At 33.5% G+C, this 12687-nt stretch overlaps 1 pseudogene; it reads right to left on the bottom strand.

The window, feature by feature from the left end:
• Nucleotides 1–278: 278 nt before the first annotated feature.
• On the bottom strand, nt 279–1075 carry LOC130957566 (pentatricopeptide repeat-containing protein At2g15690, mitochondrial-like; annotated as a pseudogene).
• Between the last annotated feature and the right edge of the window lie 11612 nt (nt 1076–12687).

Genomic DNA, 12687 nt, shown 5'->3' with positions numbered 1-12687 from the left:
GGTTCGTGGGTTTCCGAACCTAAGTGGCACTCCCAAACCCCCCTCAAATCTGAGCCAACCATTCACCATCATCATCTTCATCTTCTTCACCATCATCCACATCCATCACTGTCTCTTCCCAGCCACCATAAACTCCATCACCATCACCTCAGCACCGCCACAGCCACCTTTCTTCACCACAACCTCCGGCGACAACCCACACCGTCGCGCCCCTTTCTCTTTTTCTTCCCCTCTTCTCACCTCCGCTGAGCCCAGAAACCACAGTGCCAGCTCCTCCTCTAGCCACTCAAACCCTTCAATTTCTCATCAGCCTCTTTATACGGAACGGCACACCGATTCTCAGCCATTCTATTCTTCTCCTCTAGCATGTTAATGCAGACTGTTTCTTCCTTGGAGGTGTTGGAAGCTTATCAGCAATGGCCTTTGAAGGATTTAGACATGCCAACAACTCGTCCGCACGATTCTCAAGATCCATATCTCCATGAATCCTAGAAAAATTTCGAAGAGCCTCCCAAATGTCATCTTCAGGCTGAAATGGCTTACTCTCAATGAACTCCTCAGCTTCATTCAACTGACCGGCATTACCTAGAATGTTAATGACCTCCATGTAATGCTCCATGGTGGGAACAATTCCATACTCCTTCATTGATTCAAAGTGCAATAATCCTTCATCTACAGCTTCTTCCCTTGCACACGCAGCCAAAACCAATGCAAAAGTTTCACTCTCAGGCCGTATCCCTGCCTCCTTCATCTCCTGAAAAATCAACAAAGCATCATCACCAGCTCCATTTTCAGTGTATCCAATGATCATCAAGTGCCAAGAACTCATGTTTCTCTCTGGCATTCGATCAAACACCTTGCGTACAATATTCATGTTACCACATTTTCCATACATTCCAATCAACCTATTGTTCAATTCAACCTCCTCTCGAAACCTCGATCTTCTCAAGAACTCATGAACCCTTTTTCCATACTCAAGTGACCTCGTACCCTCGCACAAATTCAACATGGCGAGAAAAATACCATAATCAGCAACAGAACCTCCGTTTTTCCCTGTGTCTTTCATCCCCTGCATTTTTTCCTAAGTTCTGTTTCTTTGCTTTTAGTTCATTTTGCTTAATTTGGTTAGTTAGAAATGCATGTTAGTGGATTTAGGTTTGTTTTGATTCATGCTGGTGTTTGAAAATTTTGCTGTTTTGATGGAAAAGAGGAGCTGGCGCTGTGGTTTCTGGGCTCAGCGGAGGTGAGAAGAGGGGAAGAAGAAGAGAAAGGGGCGCGGCGGTGTGGGTTGTTGCCGGAGGTTGTGGTGAAGGGAGGTGGCTGTGGTGGTGCTGAGGTGATGGTGATGGAGGTTATGGAGGTTATGGTGATGGTGATGGTGAAGAAGATGAAGATGATGATGGTGAATGGTTGGCTTAGATTGGGGGGGAGGGGGTTTGGGAGTGCCACGTAGGTTCGGAAACTCACGAACCAAGCTCAGATCTAAGCTAGGGCACTTTTGTCACACTGACAACATCTATCATGGGTACAAGATTAGTTTCGAGCTTTCATGGGTACAAATGTCAGCGTTTTCATCTCTCATGGGTACAAATGGTCATTTATTCATTCTATATAATATCAGTTAATAATTTATTCAAAAAATAATAACAGCAATATTAAGTAATATTTATTTATTATTATTTAAAAAATATTAATAGCAATATTTATTTATTTATTATTATTAAAAATAATTTATTTATTTATTAAACAATATTCAAAAATTAATAAAAAATTATTAAACATTATTATTTATTATTAGAAAATAATAACAATTTATTATTATTATCCTAAACGAACGGTATTATATTATTATATTATTAGAAAAATATTTATACATTATTAAAAAATAATAAATATTTATTTATTACACAATATTATTTATTTATTATTAGAAAATAATAATAATTTATTATTATTATCCTAAACAGTATTCTATTATACTAACTATCACAATAATTTTTTTTGGAGACCTAAACAGTATTCTATTATATTAACCATGATAACAATTTTTTTTCTTAAACTTAAAAATAAAAAATATATTTATTTATTGATCATAAAATAAAAAAAAAGCCTTACGCATTGAGGATGATCCAAGTATTCAATGATATGGTTCAGGTCTAGTAAAATCACCCACCATTTTTCCTTCTTCTCTCACTTGAGCTTAAACCCTTTCCCAGTTTTCTTCTTCCTCCATACCAGCACAATGTTTCACTCCCTTAGTTTCCCTTTCACTCTCGTCTCACCTACCCACTCTTTCACTCTCACCCAAGGTTCTAAAAATCGAATCGGTCATCGAACCGCTCTAGCTACTAGTTCATTGGTTCATAGGTTCACCCGGTTCGACCGTGGTCAGGGACGGATCCATAAATGATATTATGGAGGGGCCAATAACACATATAATATTAAAAATTATGTAAAAAAATTATATAATATAAGATGTATTACAAAAATATACAGATAGAGAATATATTTTAAAGTAAACAAAATTATGTGTATACTTTTTACTAACGAAGTGGAAGTGGTCGATTCTTCGTATCATAAAATTCACCGATAATAGAATTTGTGTCAAATTTTTCAGTAATTTTCTTTTCAATATAATTAAAAGACAATTAGCAAAAAATTCATCTTTTATTTTGTTTCTAAGTTATTTTTCATAATATTCATAGTTGAAAAATATCTCTTAATTGTAGCAGTTGAAATAGAGAGAATTAATACCAAACGAATAAAAAAAAGGCCACAAGAAGAAAAAAATTCGCTTTATGAGACTTAAAATTTTTTATTTAATTAAAAAATATTAGTAATAATATCCTTTTCAGATTTTTTTAATATTATTACTTACTTTTTAGATATTAAAAATCATTAATATTTAAATTAGACTAAACTTTTATTTATATTAGACTAAATACTAAATATTTAAAAAAATTAAATTATGCATAATAACTTATTACTATTAAAAAAAGTTGGGGGGCCCGAGGCCACCACTCGCCCCCCTTATGTCTGTCCCTGACTGTGGTTGAACCGAAAAAATTGTTTTATAATAAAATAATAAATAAAATATAAATAAACACATGAAAATATAATTATAGTCTAATGTAAGCTTTAAAATATTATTCAAAGAAAATACTTTTCTAAATCTCTTTTCAATAAACCTTTACCCACTCAAAAGAATCTTAAGTTGTTATATGAGTGCTGAGATAGCAGAACCTAGGAAATTGGCTGCACCTTAGATGGCAGTTTTGCAGGTTTTTTCACTTCAGAAACCAGGGACAGCTGCAAATCAGGCTCAAATATTAGCTAAATATATATATCAAAGAAAGTATGGATCATATTAACATTGGAGAAATGGAATACAGTTTGTAAGTACCTTGCTAAGTAAATCTGTAGGTGGTTCATAATTAAGTCTCTTGTCATTTGATTCCTATAAAGACAAAAGAAAGAAAGAGGGGTAGGAATTCAAATAAGAAACATACACAAAATGATTCATTCACATCTCAAATACAAGCATAAGATTAGTACATTACCAGTGGATATACTTTGATACTTCAGAAGACACCTCTTTCACCTTTGTTCGGTCGTTGCTAATAAAAGCACCACACCCAGTTATAATCAATCACTTTTCTAACAAATAAAACATGAAAAATTGAACCTATTCAAAAATCAGTTTTACAAACTGCATCCTCAGGCTCTCCTCGGGGTTTGTTAGTCATTCCATATTTCTCCTGCCTTGAGCCAACGCTAGAGTTTGTCCTAGAAGAGTAATATAACCAGATAACAGATTATAATTGCTCACTTAAATGCAAAGATAATGAACAAGTCTATAATATGAAATTGACGAAGAAGAGGAATCAGATTTCAATTTTGAATTTCAACCACAACAACAATAAGAAGAATCAAATAGAAATTGCAGATCAAACACGAATTCAAAATTCAAATCCAAAAATTCAATAAAAAATAACTCTAAATCTAGAAAATCAAGTACGCTTAGAGACAATTGCAAAGAAAGTAGAATTATAAATCAAGTACGCTTATGAATCAAGTACGCTTAAACAAAGTTCACAGTTCAGTTCACACTTCACAGAGCTTCACAGCCTTCACACTTCATAGTTCAGTACCACTATATCAGATTATTAGTATATCAGACTTCAGTGACTTATTATTAGAGCGTGGTCCTCAAAATCTTAGTAAAACAACACATAATTTCAATTCAACAATATTAAACCAAGACAATCCATATTGATCAGCATCATGCCATAATTCATCTTTACTGGTTGAGGTATTATTATCAGCAACACCACACACAAAACAGCAGCATAGAAGAACCAAAGCTAATCAATAATCACAACACATTCAATAATCAATAGTCAGTAAATTAAAATAATAAAATCACAACACACACAAAACAGCAGCATAGCAAAACCAAACAGAGAAATAAATTTCACACACCAGAAATGATCAAAACACACAAAGAAAATAAAAGAAGAAAGCTACAAACCCTAAGATGGAAGATGTGGCGTGACTGAGTGTCGCGGATGACAAAGACCGCGGCGAGTAGGACGATTGAGAAGTAGACAGCGGTGCAGCAGAGAAGTGGATGACGGCTTGACCGAGAGGAGGAGGAAACGACGGCGCTTGTGATTATTCTTCCTCTATGTGAGTGCGGCGGCGGCGAAAGAGAGCACCTTCGAAGCTAGAAGCCTTGAACAGAGCACAAAAAAGGGAGACACCAAGAGAAGGAGCACCTTCGAACGGGCTTCGAACGGAACAGTGGCTGCGGTGAAACAGATCTAGCGCCGGTGGGACCGTGGCAGCGCGAAAGGGAGGGACTGAGCTCGCTGGCGTTGAGAGGAACGGCTAGCTCGAGGGTGATGGGAGGGACGAGGGAGCGTGTGCTGATGCGCCGTTGGAGATTTGGAGTGGGTTAGGGTTGGTAACGCAAGAGTTGGGGAGGGGGTTACTGAATGCTAAACGGCGCATTTTGAGTGTTTTTGGGCAAAGCAAAAAACCAGCCGGGTTCTGGTTCGGTTCGACTGACCGGTTACCGGCCGGTTTAGCGGTTCAACAACGGTTTTTATTTTTCCGATTTTAGCATAAAACCGAATCGTAATTCTCACCGGTTTGCAGTTTAATCGGTTCGACCAGGCAGTTCGAACCGGTTTTTAGAACATTACTCTCACCACAATGTTTCACTCCTTCTCAGCACATTGTTTGAGTATAGCTTGCTTGCGTTTTGTGCTTTTAAAGACCGGTTTTACTGCCCATTCAACATGTGTCGCGCATGCAAGGCTGGAGTCTGCCAAACGCAATCTTCGACTTGCCTTTAACCCCTGCCAAACGCAGGTTGCGTTTTGGGAACCTCTGGCTAATCAAAGGCTGCTCCTGTCTGCATGCAGGGAGCCAACGGACACGTTTTGATTTTCCAAACACCCTTTCCTGACAACAGCACCCTGCATTTTGCAGTAGGTGGCAGCTTTTTTTTTCCGTCACACACAAAATGTTACCTGCGTTTTGCAGGCGACTGAGCAATGTAGGTCCACATTTGTGGACAACACACCATGCACTCATATTGATGATTATCACCATTATTTGTTCCATAACTAAATTAATTTTTGCCCCTTCGTTCCACAATAATTTTTTGGCAAATAAATGGTACAAAATTCTAAGTTTTAATAAATTTTGAGTATAATATCGTTTTTGTTCCCAACGTTTGGGGTAAGTCTCAAAGTTGTCCCTAACATTTGAATCATTATATTTAAGTCCCTAACGTTTCAAAATTGGCTCAATGTTGTCATCCTGCCGTTAGAAATTTGTTAACGGAATTGATGGCGGGACAAAATTGAGACAATTTTAAAACATTAGCGATTTAAATAGGACGAACACGTTGGGGACAAAAACTATACATAGAAATAAATTTAACTTTTATCCTTCAATAATATCAATTTTTTCCGGTACATAGTTATTCAATTATTTTTTAACCACATCTAAGTAAATTACAATTAATCACATTAATTTTATTCTAAATAAATTTATTTTTTTATAATTTTATTCTTAAAAATTTTTACTCATCATAAAATGTTTGTAGAATGATTAGTACATAAACTTGTGGGAAAAAATGATAAATATACAATAAAGTAATGTGATTCTAGTCATTTCACAAATATTTCATGATGAGTAAAAATATTTAAGAGTAAAATTATAAAAAAAATTAAATTTGTTTAGAATCAAAATAATGTGATTAAGTGTAATTTACTTAAATGTGATTAAAAATAATTGAATGACTGTGTACCATAAAATATTGATATTAGTAAAGGATAAAATTAAAATTTTTATGTATCATTTTCGTCTCCAACGTTTCCGTCCTATTTAAGTCTCTAACGTTTCAAAATCGTCTCAAAATATTGTCTTGCCGTCAATTCCGTTAACAGATTCCTAAAGGCAGGACAATATTGAGCCAATTTTGAAATGTTATGGACTTAAATAGAACGATTCAAATATCAGGGACAATTTTGATACTTACCCCAAACGTTGAGGACAAAAACGATACTTTACTCATAAATTTTTTACCTTGTATTTTGGTCTTTATAATTTTTGTTTATCTAGTAAAATTTAAAATTCTTTTATTTTAGTTACTGTTGTTAGATTTTCTGCCAAATATTGTCGTCAGAAGTTAAATGCTAATATGGTGAGCCTTTAATTTGCCAAAATTTTATGGACAGAGAAAATGACTATAGTATATAATTATTTTAAGAGTAATTATTCAAATTAGTTCCTTCCAAAGATTTTTAAATTAAAATGGATATTTTAGTTTTCGAAAAGAATTAATACACACATCAATTTTTATTGTTTTTCTCCAATAGTCAAAATAGTCTCCAAACTCATTTCTCTGTTTGAGGCTAACGCCAAAAGCTGGAGTGGCACGCTTAGTCTCAAACGTGTCTAATAATGTGTACGGACATCATAAAAGAACAATACAGTCTCCGTCCTCGTAAGCAAAATTCCATTTTCTTAACCGTCATCGCTTCCATCTTCCCGGTGTCCATTCTCTTAGGATCAATCGCAAAAAGAACTGCTTTGTAAGTGGTCCCCATGCTCCCCTTCCCAAGAAGCTTTGTCGACAACCTCATCAGCTGCTCCAACATGTATGGCTGCGCCTCACCGTAGCAGAATATCAACTTCTCACTCTTTTGTGCCTTCTCTATCTCCTCTGTCCTCTTCACCTTCATCATTGAAAGGACATCGTTTTTGTTTTTCCTTTTTCTCACCAATTGTGCAAGGTTATTTCTTCTGATTTCAAACTCCAACACCGTCATTTTCTCCCTCTCGATTTCTTTCCCGAGCATTCCCACTTGTTGTTTCTATTCTTCTTTCTCGCCACAGCAACCGCCGCAATCCCGGCGCCGAAAGACAATACACAGCCGAATCAGTTGCCATGCCACCACCACCAACAACAAAATCCCCAAACAGTTCTAAATTCAAATCCCAAAAGAAGAAGAAAAAGCACAAAAACAAAGACAAACACAACCAAGAACAAAACAGAATCGCTAGTCCCAAAAGAAAGCTTGACGAGATCCACCCTCAAAACAATGTTGAATCCGATAGGGGAAGAAAAAGCACAAATGCGATTTGGAAGAGAATACAAAGAAAACCAAAGTTGAATTCGTTGATGGAGATGGCAGAGGCGGCCGAGTCATGACTCAGTATCGTTGTCTATGGAGTTCAATCCTTAGCTCTTGCTTTAATGGCGTCACAGGTGTTGACGAGAGAGTTCAATGAAAATGATATATGAGTGGTGATCGGTGGGGAATGCGTGGGAGGTGGACGAAGGTGATGGAGGGTGGTGCGACGGCGGAGAGGCATTGTTTTTGAATGGTGGTGGGTATGGGGGAGTGGAGATGAGGAAGGTGAAGAGTGAAGGGTGATGAGTGGTAATGAAGGTCAGAAATTGTTTTGTTGGTTAACGCCAGAGACTGTTTTGTTCTCATTGTGCACGTGGACACTTAAGTGCCACGTGTGTGAGTTTACGTGCTAACTCGACATTTTTCATTAGTGAGTCATGATAAAAAATGGACGGAAAATTGTTATGTTTGAAGGAGAAAAATATTAGAGATTGATCTGTATATTAATTTTTTTGAAACTAAAATATCTATTTTTAAAATTTTTGAAGACTAATTTAAATAATTGCTCTTATTTTAATGAATACATTTAATATTTAAAAAATGAGAAAAAGATCCTAAGATTTTAAAAAATGTAAAAGGGGTAATTATTTTATTAAAACAAAAGGAGAATGTTATAACAGGTTAAAATTTGGTAAATAGCTAAATAGTATATTAAGTATATTGGTTGAGAAAAATTAAAATATAAAATTTTGACACTTCTAATATATTATTAATATATTCAATATATTAAAATTTAAAAATATATATTTGTTCGATTTTGTTAGAAAACTAATTTTTTAAGTTATTAATCAATCAATAAAATAGCAAATAAACAAATATTAACAAGAAGAGAAAAAATTACCTACTAATTATTGGTTAAGAAAAGGTTCACTTTCAATATTTTTATATTTATTTAAATTTATTATTAATAAAATATATAAAAATATTTAATTATATTAAATGTATATAAAAAATTAATTATTTATATACAATATATATTAAAATATAAAATATATATTAAAAATAAATTAAATAATATATATTTATATATAAATATATAATTACTGATTTAATAGTTATTTTTAGAATGTGTATAGCATTTTTAAAAGTATTTTTAGAGTAATTATTATTTTAAAAATAATATTTATACACAAAAATTTATTATTAAAATTAATTACTAATAATTATTTGTACATAAATATATATAATTTAATATATTTTTATTATGTATTTATATTCTAATATATATTTTATACTAATAAATAATTTTAGTTACTGATATTAATATATATATATATATATATATAATATAATATTAGAATATAATTACAATAAATTTAATTAATTAATATTATTTAACATATTTAATATTTATTTTAAGATATTATATTTTTATTATTTAAATTTTTTTAATATCTATAAATACTCTTTTATATTATATCATTTCATAATAACTTGGCCTTGACATTTTTTCATTTGGCAGTGTCTTTGTCACACGCTTCTTTAAAGGAACCTTTATTTATTAGAAATAAAATCCACACATGCATCTACTACTGAATATTAAATAAACCATATGCATGCTGAATCAAAAACCGAAACTTTTGCTGCGTGGGTATATAGTAAAAAAGTACGGCTTCTTTATTATTTTATCCGAAGTATGAGTTTTTGAAATTAAAAATTCAAAATCTATGTTAATATCAGAGAGCTAGGCAACTATTATTTCTCGTGTGTGAATAACAAAAGCACGAGTTAGTATATTATTTCTTGTTTCTTGATTTATTTAATCAGTATTGATGAGAAGATATACCCCTTCATTCCACAATAATTTTTTGATAATAAATTGTACAAAATTCTAAGTTTTAATAAATTTTTTACCTTGTATGTTGGTCTTTATAATTTTTGTTTATCCAGTAATATTTAAATTTTTTTTCTTTTAGTTACTGTTATTAGATTTTCTGCCAAATATTGTCGTCAAAAGTTAAATGCTAATATGGAGAGTCTTTAATTTACCAAAATTTTATAGATAGAGAAAATAACTATTGTATATAATTATTTTAAGAGTAATTATTTAAATTAATTCTCTCTAAAAATTTTTAAATTAAAGTAAACATTTTAATTTTTAAAAAAAATTAATATACACATCAAATTTTTTTTTTTTGACGGTCAAAACAGTCACCAAACTCATTTCTCTATTTGAGACGAACAGAAAAAGTTAAAATGGCATGCTTAGTTTCTAACGTGTCTAGTAACGTGTACAAACATCATAGAAGAATAATACAGTCTTCGTCCTCGTAAGCAAAATTCCATTTTCTTAACTGTCATTGCTGCTGTCTTCTTGGTGTCCACTCTCTTAACCATCAGGATCAGTCGCGAATCAAGAACTGCCTTGTAAGTGGTCCCCACACACTACAACATTTTTGGTTTAAGGTAACCCTTATTCGAAGCAATATTTAACAAAAGTTGTCTTAGATAAGCAAAGACAACATTTTTAACAAGTTGTCTTTGAGTAAAGCAAAGATAACCAAATTTTTGGCCACACATAAAAAAAGTTGTCTTTAATATCTAAAGCAACATTTATAAAATGTTACAAAATAAAAATACAACATTTTATAAGGGTTATCAAAAAATTAAACAAATAACATTTATAAAAAGTTGCCTAAAGTTGTTTATGATTAAAAATTAAAAAAAAACTTTTAATCATATTCCCACCAATTATTTTTTAATAAAAAAATAACTTAAACACAAAAAGAAAAATAGAGCTTCAGTAGTTCCACTTCACGCACATACACAATCAAGAACCATAACCTTTCTCCCCTGCAACAACATACACACCATACTCTTTCTTCCCTTCCTAATGGCAATAGTAGGTCAGCAGCATTCAATCGCGCGCACTCCTCCACGAACGGCGACAGCGCGGTGCTCTCCTCGACGGACAACGGCGCAGTGCTTTCCACAATCCCTAACATAGCCACTGCAACAACGCACCCTTTCTCCCCTTTCTAACGGCGACAGCAGTGTTCAATCGCGATGCACTCCTCCACGTACGGCGACGGCGCGGCACTATCCTCGACGGGTGTCGTCGGGTTGCTCTTCGCATGCCCAAACATAGCCACTGCAACAACGCACAGACCCTTTCTCCCCTTCCTAACGGCGACAGCAGCGCTCAATCGCGGTGCTCTCCTTGACGGGCGCGATGCTCTCGTGGACAGACGCGGTGCTCAATCGCAAGAAACCCATCTCCCTTCTCTTCTCCTTCTTGTTCTTCCTCTGTTCCTCCATTTCCAGGTATTTGAGAAAACTAATTTTGATGTTATTTGAATTAATTCATTACAGTTAAGTTAGAATTTAATTTTTAGTTGGTAAATTACTTTGCTGTTGTCTGATTTTCTATTCTGTGATTTGTTGTTCTATAGATTATTATTACTGTGTCTAAAAGTTTGTTATATATATATAAGAGCAAATAAAAATAAGTTTATAGAGTGATATAGAGATTATTGAGCTGAGAGGCTAAAAGGCTGCGCAAACATTGTAAACAATTTTGCTGTATAGGGCAACACGCAAAGAAGTGCTAATCTTGTTCTATTACCATTATTTATTACTGTAATAGAGTACTTAAAGAAAATCAGAACCTAGTTAATGCTCTTGTCTCAATTGCTTAATTATATGTTCTGTATTCTTCATTCTACATTCATATATTTTTAGGAGTTGATTGACAATATAGTTTGACATGTGAATTACTATCAATCCATAATGATGATGGAAACTGAATCTAAGACTTGGATAATGCTTTTAGTGATATCTCAATTTCTCCTGTAGGTTTTACTTAGACAGGCAACAGAAGGTGTTCCAGTAGATATTGACTTGGGCAAAGGAGGTTATGCAAATAAAATATCTCAATGCCAGGTTAGTCATATTACCAAACTTGACTTGGTTCATGATGCAAGAATGAATTTTGGTGCATTCATATATTTTGTTAATGACATAGATAGTCTGCTCCTCATTTCAGATTCGAACTATGTGTGTTTGCATTAGCAAATTAGTTATGATAAACTAATCAAGTCAATATGCTTTATGAAATACATAGTACAATTAATCACTATTATAGCCTCCCCCTCCAGGCCCCCCAAAAAAAAAACCAAAGTTCCGGCTTCAATGTAAAGTCTTTGCCAAAAAAAAGTTGACCTGTCAACATATAAATGATGTTTCTTCCCTTGCTAACTTTTAGGCAATTATAAAGCTAGACAACGATGGATCTTTTTACATTAAAAACTTTGGCAAGACTACAATATTGGTGAATAACAAAGAAGTGCAGACTGGTCAGTCTCAAAGACTACACTCCAATTGTTTGATCGAGGTATGATTCTATAGCCTGTATTTCATATTTGGTTATTCACTTGATGTGTCTTATAATGTGCACCTGCCATTACTATAGAGGCTTTTGCTAAGGTGATTGATGGGAAGTCAGTGGCAAAACAAATCAAAATTGAGATAACAGCAGAAGTTTGTAGGATGAAGATGCTAACAGAGTGACTCCTGGGTTGGAGATAGGAAAGACTCTGCAACTTATGTGCGTAAGAAGGAGGCTTGTGAATCTATGGGAATCATTTATTTTAAAGCTAATTTGCCCAAGGATTCCACAGAACAACAAGTGTGATCCTTCGGTTCATGGCGTCGTTTACCTTCTTGTATGCTTCTAAATCTCTTAACTGCAGTTCCATTTTTCTTGAATCCATAATAAGAGCTTTTTCTGCTATGCTAAGTTATATTTTAGTAGCGACTGCTTTCAAGTGCTTAGGAAACTATGTTAAACTTTTCAGACATTAAACTATGTGTCTTGTCCGGATTTAATTTAAGTTTGAGCTTATTTGTAAAAGTATTACATAATCAAAAACATATATAATCAAAATTTTAACTAAAAGTTAATAATAATAATTTAATTTAAAGATAACAAGTAATAGTGATATCCACTTCTTCATCTATTGACTGAAAACAACTT

This window comes from Arachis stenosperma, chromosome 10 (assembly GCF_014773155.1).
Source record: "Arachis stenosperma cultivar V10309 chromosome 10, arast.V10309.gnm1.PFL2, whole genome shotgun sequence".
Lineage (NCBI taxonomy): Eukaryota > Viridiplantae > Streptophyta > Magnoliopsida > Fabales > Fabaceae > Arachis > Arachis stenosperma.
This window is presented reverse-complemented; position numbering and strand designations above follow the sequence as displayed.